The sequence below is a fragment of the Chlorocebus sabaeus genome, chromosome 1 (assembly GCF_047675955.1).
Source record: "Chlorocebus sabaeus isolate Y175 chromosome 1, mChlSab1.0.hap1, whole genome shotgun sequence".
In the NCBI taxonomy this organism is placed as follows: Eukaryota; Metazoa; Chordata; class Mammalia; order Primates; family Cercopithecidae; genus Chlorocebus; species Chlorocebus sabaeus.
The window spans coordinates 68,696,380-68,706,719 of record NC_132904.1 but is presented as its reverse complement, the minus strand read 5'-3'; the positions used below and the strand labels follow the sequence as shown (position 1 = coordinate 68,706,719).

Below are 10,340 nucleotides of genomic sequence, written 5' to 3'. Positions count from 1 at the left end.
CTTTCTTCACTGCAGAGCACCTTTCTTCTCTTCATGATGGAGAATATGCTTGCAGACAGTTCCTGTTTTTCATATTTATAGCTTTCACCATTCAAAAAAGAATGGCTGGGGCTAGGCATGATGGTCCACACCTATAATCCCAGGGAACTGGGAGACCAAGGTGGGAGGATCACTTGAGCCCAGAAGTTTGAGACCAGCCTGGACAATACAGCACAACTCTACAGAAAAAAAAAAATTTTTTTAATTAGCTGGCTGTGGCGGCACATACCTATAGTCCCAGCCACTTGGGAGGCTGAGGTGGGAGGATCCCTTGAACACAGGAAGTCAAGGCTGCAATGAGCTATGATTGCACCACTGAACTTCAGCCTGTGAAGTCTTAAAGACTTCAGGCTTTAAGAAAGACTCTTATTTCTTAAAAAGCAAAAACAAAGAAACAAACAAAAAACAAAAGAATGACTTGTTTCTAAGTTCAAATAAGAAAAAATGGTAAGGAAAGGTTTTATTGACCCATCTTTGAAAAGGGTCCACATCTGGGCCAATTATGACTGAGGGAAGGATTATGTAAAAGCAATGGTCCCTGGGGAGCCATCTAGATGGACGTAACTGTTCCCAAGGAGGAAGAATGGTGCTGGATAACCACTCCATAATTGTTCACTATGGCAGCCCATTGGCAGGTTCCTTCCCATGCACAATAACGTGGTGTATTAGTCTGTTCTCACACTGCTGATAAAGACATATCTGAGCCTGGATAATTTATAAAAGAAAAAAAACTTTGTTTTTTTTTTCTTTTGAGATGGGATCTGACTCTGTCACCCAGGCTGGAGTGTAGTGCCATGATCTCAGCTCACTGCAACCTCCGCCTCCTAGGTTCCAGCGATTCTCCTGCCTCAGGCTCCAGAGTAGCCGGGACTACAGGCAGGGCACCTCCATGCCCGGCTAATTTTTGTATATTTAGTAGAGACGGGGTTTCACTACGTTGGCCAAGCTGGTCTGGAACTCCTGACCTCAGGTGATCCACCCGCCTCAGCCTCCCAAAGTGCTGGGATTACAGGCATGAGCCACCGCACCCAGCCAGGAAAGAGGTTTAATGCACTCACAGTTCCACATGGCTGGGGAGTCCTCACAATCATGGCAGAAGGCAAACAAGGGACAAAGTCACATCTCACATTGCGGTAGACAGGACTGCTTGCGCAGGCGAAACTCCCATTTATAAAACCATCAGATCTCATGAGACTATTCCAGAGACCTATTCACCACAAGAACAACACAGGAAATACCCGCCCCCGTGATTCAATTACCTCCAATCGGGTCCCTCTACAACAAGTGGGAATTATGGGAGCTACAATTCAAGATGAGATTTGGGTGGGGTCACAGCCAAACTATGTCACCTGGATAAGCTTGTCAGAGCATGGCAAGGTTGGTAGGGTTAAACTTTGTTTTCTCTTTCCCCTTTTTAAAGGAATCAACAAAACTTCTCTGTACCATTCTCTTACACCAACAACTAAGACATTCTGAAGAGAAATCCCCCCTCTCCCCAGATAAGTTCCCATGTGCCCAACAGACTGGGAAATCCTTAAAGAAACATCCCGCCAGCATGGTGGCTCATGCCTATAATCCCAGCACTTTGGGAGGCTGAGGCGGGTGTATCACCTGAGGTCAGGAGTTCAAGACCAGCCTGGGCAACACGGTGAAACCCCGTCTCTACAAAAAATACACAAATTAGCCAGGCACGGTGGCGCGTGCCTATAATTTCGGCTACTCAGGAGGCTGAGGTAGGAGAATCGCTTGAGCCAGGGAGGCAGAGGTTGCAGTGAGCCGAGATTGTACCATTGCACTCCAGCCTAGGTGACAGAGCTAGACTCCATCTCAAAAAAAAAAAAAAAAAGAAAGAAAAAGGTAAGAAAGAAAGAAAGCATCCAAGATGAACATATTCCCATGTGTCCAGTGCCTCATGAGGGTCCATCATGGATTGGACACTCAAAAAAATGTTTGTAGAACTGGATTAAGGTCTTTCCTCATTCTTCAGGGATCTCTGGTGGCTGGCCATTTGGGGGCCTGGAAAGCCCTGATGCTAGAAGCTAGAAGCTAAGAACAAAAAGGAAGACTGTGTGACCTAAGGTACTGGTAGGGAGAATGGTCAGCAAGTGTTGTCCTCTTAACAGAGGGATGAGCAAAAGACTATGGATTCTGATAGAAAGGTCAGGATCATATACAATAGATGTATTTGCTTCTCACCCTCCCTGGACCAGATAGTCCCAGCAGCAGAGAATAGAGACTTGAAATATGGCTGCTTATGAAGTTGGTAGATAGATGGGGGGTAAAAGTTCTTGTCCTTAAGCAGGACCAGACAATGTGTTAACTTTTCACTGATAGAGAAGTTTCATGACTTGGCCGGGCGCAGTGGCTCATGCCTGTAATCCTAGCACTTTGGAAGGCCGAGGTGGGCGGATCACCCGAGGTCAGGAGTTTGAGACCAGCCTGATCAACATGGAGAAACCCCACGGAGAAACCCCATCTCTACTAAAAATACAAAATTAGCTGGGCATGGAGGCGCATGTCTGTAATCCCAGCTACTTGGGAGGCTGAGGCAGAAGAATCGCTTGAACCCGGGAGGCAGAGGTTGCAGTGAGCCGAGATCACACCATTGCAGCCTGGGCAGCAAGAGCAAAACTCCGTCTCAAAAAAAAAAAAAAAGGAGTTTCATGACTTAGTAGAAGTTAGATTGAACGTCTGATCAAGCTCGGCTTCTGATCATAATTGAATAACAATGACACTGAAGACATCGTTTTGGAGGGTACGAAGATGCATTTCGATGGTAGGGAAGAGCTGCTACTCCGTGTGCTCCCCCAGAGGGCTGACAGGAGTGCACTGGAGTAAGAAGCCAGCGCAGTGGCCACACTCTGAGCCCAGGACATTCTTGCTCAGAGTTCTGAGGGGAGGCTAAGATCAGTGTTGCTGGCAGAAGTGATAATAAGGTGGTGGCACCTGGGAATCCCCAGGATACCACTCTCCAAATGAACACTGGCAGAAAGAGTTCTCCAGGACAGGGGTCCTTCCTCATCCGCTTCCACTGCCTGAGCTCACAGACTAAGTTAATGTCATAGCAGGGACCAAAGCAGAAGATCCAGGGCCGTCCCCACTGTATCTGTCCCCAAGAATCCTCTTACATGCCGTTCCTGCTGTGGGGGACTCCTCCTCTGACACATGCTCATTGGTTTTACTTTTACTCTTTCTATGGGATCCCTCGCTGGGCCTTGGTCTCTTCATCTGCAAAAATGAAGGCAGCAGGCTGGGTAATTCTGCAGGGCCCTGATGCCTTCTGAAATCTTTCAGGTAAAGGTGATGCTGTGGTGCATCGTGTCTGGGTTATATATGCAAGCGTCAGGAGTAACAGATCAGAGGGAGCCTGGCCAGAGTCTGGTGTGGATCTGTCAGTGCCATAGTACTCAGTCACTTGATAAGAGGGAGAAGCGGGGAAGGAACCGCTGGGGGCCATGGATGGAGCTGTGATGGAAGGGCCACTCTTTTTGCAGAGTGAGCACTTTGGGACCAAGAGGTGGAGGAAGACCTGGGCCGTGCTCTACCTGGCCAGTCCCCGTGGCGTAGCGTGGCTCAAGTTCTTTGACCATAAGGGGTCGAGCTCTGGGAGCGGCTGAGGGAGCTCGTGCTGCCTGTACTGCAAGGTGATCCATCTGGTGAAGTGTGTGAGTTTGGCCCCCGTGGCTGTGGAGAGCCCCCCTGAGCCCAGCGCCACTGCCTTCCGCCTGGACACTGCACAGCACTAGCACCTGCTGGCTGTTGATGTGCTGTCCAGTGCAGCCTGGATGCAGACACTGCCAAAACCCCTTTCGGAAAGGCAGCTGGATTCTGGAACCTACCAACAACCCACCTGAGCTTTCTGCCCTGGAGATGCTGGAGAACTCCTTGTGCAGCCACACCTGGGAAGGATCCCAATTCTGGGTAACAGTGCAGAGGACTGAGGCGGCTGAGCACTGTGACCTGCATGCCTCTATTTGCTGAGGGTTGGAGGCTGAGAGGGTGACTCTCCTGACCATGGGGGCCCAGAGTCAGATACTGGAGCTGTCCTGTCCTGGCCCTACACTCTGTTGCATTGCTATGGCCGGGACAAGGTCATGTTCTCTTTTGAGGCCAGAGCCACTGCCTCCTGGGCCCTGGAACCTTCACCTTCCAGACAGCACAGGGAAATGACATCTTCCAGGCAGGTGAGACTGCCATCCACTGGCAGAAGACCCAGGGAAAGGCCAGACAGGGTCAGAATGTTCTCAGAGCTGACTCCCAAAAAGGGGAGGTGGCAAAGGGGAAATTCCCTTCCCTACCTGGCCCCCAAGGGCTTCTTGACAGCCCCCCAGCCCTGTATGCTGAGCCCTTAGACTCCCTGTGCATTGCTTCAGGCCCATCCCAGCACTCCCTATACTCAGACTTCTTGGACAGCACCCTTGCTCGGGCAGGAGAGGGAGTACAATGGAAGAAACCTCTCTATTGGGACTTGTACGGACAGGAGCAGCAGCAGTTGCTGAAGGCCAAGCTGACGGACTCCAAACAGGATCCCATCTATGTTGAACCTGAAGGCCTGGTCCCAGCCCTTCCCCAGAGCCTTTATGATCTGCCTTAGGAGCCCAAGGATGTGTGGGGATGCCAAGCTCAGGTGAAGTAGGAGAGCTATGAGCTCCCCTACAACCCTGCCTGATGACTATGCTATGCCACCCACCCAGAGCACAAAGACCCTCCCTGCTCCCAAGTCCCAGGGCCCAGCCTTCCCTGAACCTAGTACTGCAACTGGCAGTAGCAGCAAAAGCCACAACTCAGCTCTGTACAGCCAGGTCCTGGAGAGTGGGGCCTCAGGGAGCTGGGACTGTGGGCTCTCTAGAGTAGGGACTGACAAGACTGGGGTCAAGTCAGAGGTCCCTAACTGAGAAGGAGGGCAAGGCTGAAGTTGCTGAGGAGGACCATGGGGAGGTGGCACCAGGGATCAGAGAAAATGGTTAGAACCAGCAGAAGCCAGAGGGTGGGAGGGGCCATGCCATGTGAGACCAGGGGACCAGAGGGATGGGGGAGTCAAGGGAAGGACAGTCAATCTCAGGAAGTCCTAAGAAGCGGGGCAGATGGCATGGCTGAGGGATGGACTCTGCATCCCCCTAAAGCCATCCCTTCCCCACTTCTCCAAAGGAAGGGACAGCTGTGGGACCAGGTCTGTGGAAGGTGGTGCATGGTCAGAGTGGGTGCAGTTTGAGGGGCCTGTGTGGAGGCCTCAGAGAGATGTTAGACTGTGCCTAGATCCTTACCCCTGCATTATTCTTTGCCAGAGATATATTTAAAATTTTTAAAATTCCTATTGAAGTCAGCTTGGGTTTAAAAATAAAAATTAAAAAAAAAAATTTAAAAAGAGGGAGAAGGGGTTGTTGTGGTGGTGGTGGTTAAATAACTGATTTATTTAATGTGCCAGGCACTATTCCAACACTTTATGTACTTTAATTCATCTAATCATAAAATAAACTAATTTAAGCTAGGCATGGTGGCCTATGCCTGTAGTCCTAGCTACTGGAGAGACTGAGGCAGGAGGATCACTTGAGCCCAGAAGTTCGAGGATGCAGTGATCATGCCACTGCACTCCTGGGCAACAAAGAGACATCCTGTCTCTTAAAAACAAACAAAAACTAGTTTACAGATGAGAAAACTGAGGCACAGAGAGGTTGAATAACTTACCCTAAGTCACACAGCTCATCAATGGTGGAAACAGAGTTGGAACCCAGCAACCAGGCTCCAGAATTTGTCATCATTCTTGGAAGTGAAGCTGTCCTGCTCTGCAAGGAGGCTTCGCAGCAAGATTGCAGTGACAATGTTTCATGCCAGAGCATTTTTAGCTCCCCCAGGAGTACACACATTTTGGGGGTGGAGCTCCCCATATCAGACTCTCAACCACCAGTCGCTCTGGTATGAGGCCCTTGCAGAGTCCCTCCCACTCTGCCTGTCTCCTTCTTCTCTGATGGTGAGTTCTCAGGAAGCCCCTTTGCCTACCCCTATCTCACACACACACACACGCACACACGCACGCACACACGCACACACGCACACGCACACACGCACACACGCACACGCACACACGCACACACGTGCACATGTGTGTAGGCTGGCTTCTAAAGTTCCCTCACCTCTGCCATCTGAGAGACCTGTCTATATAGGTCTGAACCCAATAGTGGACATGGTTTAAAACACTTCCTTGGAATGCTTCTCAGCTCCTATGCCGATCAGCAGATGCAAACGGATGCCTGCAGGGACAAAAACCCCAACTCCACATCCTGAGGCCTGGAAAGGCCAGTTCCTGCCCAGCTGACCCTGTAGCATTTTACAATAAAGCTTCTTATCACCACTACCATTTGTTTGATTACCTATAAATGTGTTAAGTCTTTAAAGATTGTATTGATCAGAACTATTGGTAGCAAGTGTCAGAAGCCCAACCAAAAGTAGTTTAGATAGAAGGGAATTTATTGAGTCAAGGACCAAACTGTAGAAATGACAGGGCTTAAGCCGGGCATGGTGGCTCATGCTTGTAATCCCAGAACTTTGGGAGGCTGAGATGGGTAGACCACTTGAGGTCAGGAGTTCGAGACCAGCCTGGCCAACATGGTGAAACCCCATCTCTACTAAAAACACAAAAATTAGTTGGACATGGTGGCAGGCACCTGTAATCCCAGCTACTCGGGAGACTGAGGCAGGAGAATCATTTGAACCTGGGAGGCAGGGGTTGCAGTGAGCCAAGATCATGCCTCTGCACTCCAGCCTGGGCAACAGAGCAAGACTCTGTCTCAAAAAAAAAAAAAAAAAAAAAAAGAGAGGAAAGAAAGAAAGAGAGAAAGAAAGAAAGAAAGAAGGAAAGAAAAGAAAAAGAGAGAAAAGAAAAAAGGGAAAAAAAAAAATGACAGGGTTAGATCATGGTCTCTGAGACAGTTGGAGTCAGGCCCTGAGGGAGCACTGGGACTTTACCTCCCCTCATATCCCTGCTTGTCCCTGAATACAAGCTTCAGTTGCTCCTAGTGCTGGTCAGCTTCACTGGGGAAGGAGTATGGCCACCTGCAGCTTCCTCAGATGAAGAAGGACTTTCTTCCAGGCAGAGGTTGGAAGAAACCTCTACCCACAAGGGAAAAAGTTTCCCGTCCCTGGAGAGAGGGGAAATGAAGAGGGCAGGATGATCCCTCTTCAGAGAGTGCAAGTGGAGTCAGGGGATGAGAATTTCTTCCCTGGAAGCGAGGACAGAATTTTCCAACACAAAGATTTCAGAGTAGCCTATTCCATTCATTTGACAAACAGATAAGAGAGGACCTATGACATGCAGAGTGACGGGCTAGGCACCACGGTAGGGCTGGGGAGTGAGTGAGAAACAAGATGACATAGTTCTGCCCTAAGACCTTGCACTGTATTGCAAACACTTCAACAAGGTCATTTGAGTGACCAAAAGAGAGGAGGTACTACTGTGGGACATGGCAAGGATGCCCAACCTAGTCTAGTGGCATCAGGGAAGGCTTCCAGGAAGCAGTGATATCCAAATTGAGACCCAATGGATAAATAGGAGTCAACCAGGCTTGGGTTTGTTTGTTTTTGCTTGTTTTGCATGGGAGGGCAGGGAATGAAGTGGGCATTCCAGCCAGAGAGAACAGCTCTGAACTAAAAGATTAGTGTGTGACAGCTGCAAAGAAAGCCAAGATGAGGGGGAGGCAGGCTGGAGCGCTAGCATCGAGGACATGGCCGGCCAGCAAGAGCTTGAACTTGATCATGAGGGCAATGGAGAGCCATGGGAGGATCTGAGAGCAGTTACCCCATCTGATTTCCCAATTCTGAGATCCCTTGTACTCCCTGTAGAGGATGTATTGATGGGGAGAAGTGCACCTCTCACACCAGGAAGGAGAACCTTTTGAAGCAGCTAAGCTGGCAGGTCTCAATCTCTACAAGTTTAGACCCAAAAAGTCATTTGAGAAAAACAGAAATTAACAAGTGTTGGCAAGGATGTGTCGAAATCAGAATACTGGTGCATTGCTGGTGAGAATGGAAAATGGAAAAGCCTCTGTGGAAAACATTGTGGCAGTTCCTTGAAAAACAAAAAGAGAATTACTGTATGATCCAGCAATTCCACCTCTGGGTATATATTGAAAAGGTTTGAAAGCAGATACAAACATCTTAAGCAGATACGTGTACACCCATGTTCACAGCAGCATTATTCACAACAGCTAAAATGTGGAAGCAACCCAAATGTCCATGGATGGATGGATAAGGAAAAGGGGTATATAAAAGGAGTATAAGTCAAAAAGACAAATACTGGGCTGGGTGTGGAGGCTCACTCCTGCAATCTCAATACTCCGGGAGGCTGAGGCGGGAGAATCGCTTGAGCCCAGAAGGTCAAGGCGGCAGTGAGCTGTGATCCCACCTCTGCACTGCAGCCGTGGTGACAGAGTAAGACTATCTCAAAAATAAATAAGTAAACAGACAAATACTGTGTGATTCCACTTATACGAGGTCCCTAGTCAAAATAACAGAGACCAGCCTGGGCAACATAGTGAGATCTCCAACTCTACAAAAGATTTAAAAATTAACTAGGCATGGTGGTGTGCACGTGTAGTCCCAGCTACTCAGGAAGCTGAGGCGGGAGGATCGCTTGAGCCAAGGAAGGCAAGACTGCACCATGATCTCGCTGCTGCACTCCAGCCTGAGTGACAGAGTGAAAGACTCTGTCTGAAAAAAAAACACAAAATCATAGAGACAGAAAGAGGAATGGCGGTTTGCAGGAAGGATGGGGAAATGGAAGGTATTGTTTAACGGGTACAGAGTTTTGATTTTACAAGATTCGAAGAGTTATGGAGATGGATGTATTAATACACAAATATGAATGTATTTACTACCACAGAACTATAGCTTAAAGTGGCTAAGATGGTAAATTTTATGTTATGTGTATTTTGTCGCAATAAAAACATTTGAAAGGAGGTAATCGGAGAAACCTGGAAGAAATCCCCTGGCATAGAGTGGTTCCAGAGATTGGGGATGGAGAGGCCTCCTGCGAAGCCCAGAAGGGATGATGGGGGAGGGGTTACCTGAGGAAAGATGGACTCCTCTCTGACCTGACAAACTTGGGGAGAATTCCAGGAGTCCTTATATCAACCCCCAAGGACTTCAGCTGGAACCAAAGACACACCCTTCCCGCGGCTTCTCCATGGGTCTCAGACTCCCCATCTACAGAACCTGCCAAGATCGGTGCAGGAGGCTGAGGGTTGAGTGGAGGAGCTGCCCAACGGTAAGGATTCTGAACGTGTCCCGCTGTCCCACAGCATGGGAGAGCTGGTGACTGAATCTGTAGGGATGTCGGGGCCAGGTGCAGACTGAGTCTAGGTGGTTTCCCTGGAGAAAAAAAGGGGGGGCCGTGGAGAACAGGGGTAAGAGACTGAAGAACAATAAAGAGGTCACGGGGTACGCTCCCTTCCTGACATCCATCACATCCTGAGCCCAAGGTCACAGGAGAGGGTCGCATACCGCAGATGGAGCTGAGGGAACTGGGGGAGGGAGAGGCAGGGGGGCCCTGAAGGTGCAGGGTCGTGTGGGCCTCGGGACAAGTCAGGGTAGAAGGACCTGGCTCCCACGACCCTCCCTCCCCGCAGCTCCCCAGAGCCTCCAGCACCATCCCTGGGCCCCCTGTGCGCTCCAGCCCTCTTGTCTAAGCTCCCAGGAGGCGTTTTCTCTCCGCCCTCAGCCCCTGCTCCCGCGCTTCTGGCTGTCCCTGGCCCTGTCTCTCTGAGACTGTCCCTGGGCATATGTGTCTGTCTCACGATTCCTGCCTCTGTTTTGTCTCATCCCTCCCCTGCTCTCCACCGCAGTCCTGGTTGCCGTCCATGTCTCATCCTGACCCCTTCTGTCTCCATGCCTACCTCACTCTCTTTCTCGTCCCCCTCTGTCCCTGTCTCCTCCTGTCTCTCTCTTACCCTCATCTCCTGTCTCTGCCCTGTCCCCGCTCCATCCCGTCTTTCGCTGTGTATGTTCCGTTCTTGTCTCCCTCTGTTTACCTGTATCTCTTGTCCCTGTCTCCATCACTGTTTCTGCCCCTTTTTCTCCCGGTCTCTGTTTCCTCTGTCTACCCACGTCCCCTCCCTGTCCCCATCCCAGGCTCCGTCTCTTCCCGGTCTCCATCCCCCTTCCTGGGCCGCCTCCGCAATCTCCGCCGGGATGGGACCTCGCTGGGGGCGGGGCTGAGGGGCCAGATCGGAATAACTCGGTTATCAGAACGAATTGAATTAACTTCTTCACACGAGCGCCGCCAGGCCTGCGTCCCCGCCCTTCCGCGG

At 50.1% G+C, this 10,340-nt stretch overlaps 1 pseudogene; it reads left to right on the top strand.

Moving 5' to 3' along the window:
• Nucleotides 1-3,253: 3,253 nt before the first annotated feature.
• LOC103247997 (docking protein 1 pseudogene) lies at nucleotides 3,254-5,580 on the top strand (annotated as a pseudogene).
• The last annotated feature ends 4,760 nt before the right edge of the window (nucleotides 5,581-10,340 follow it).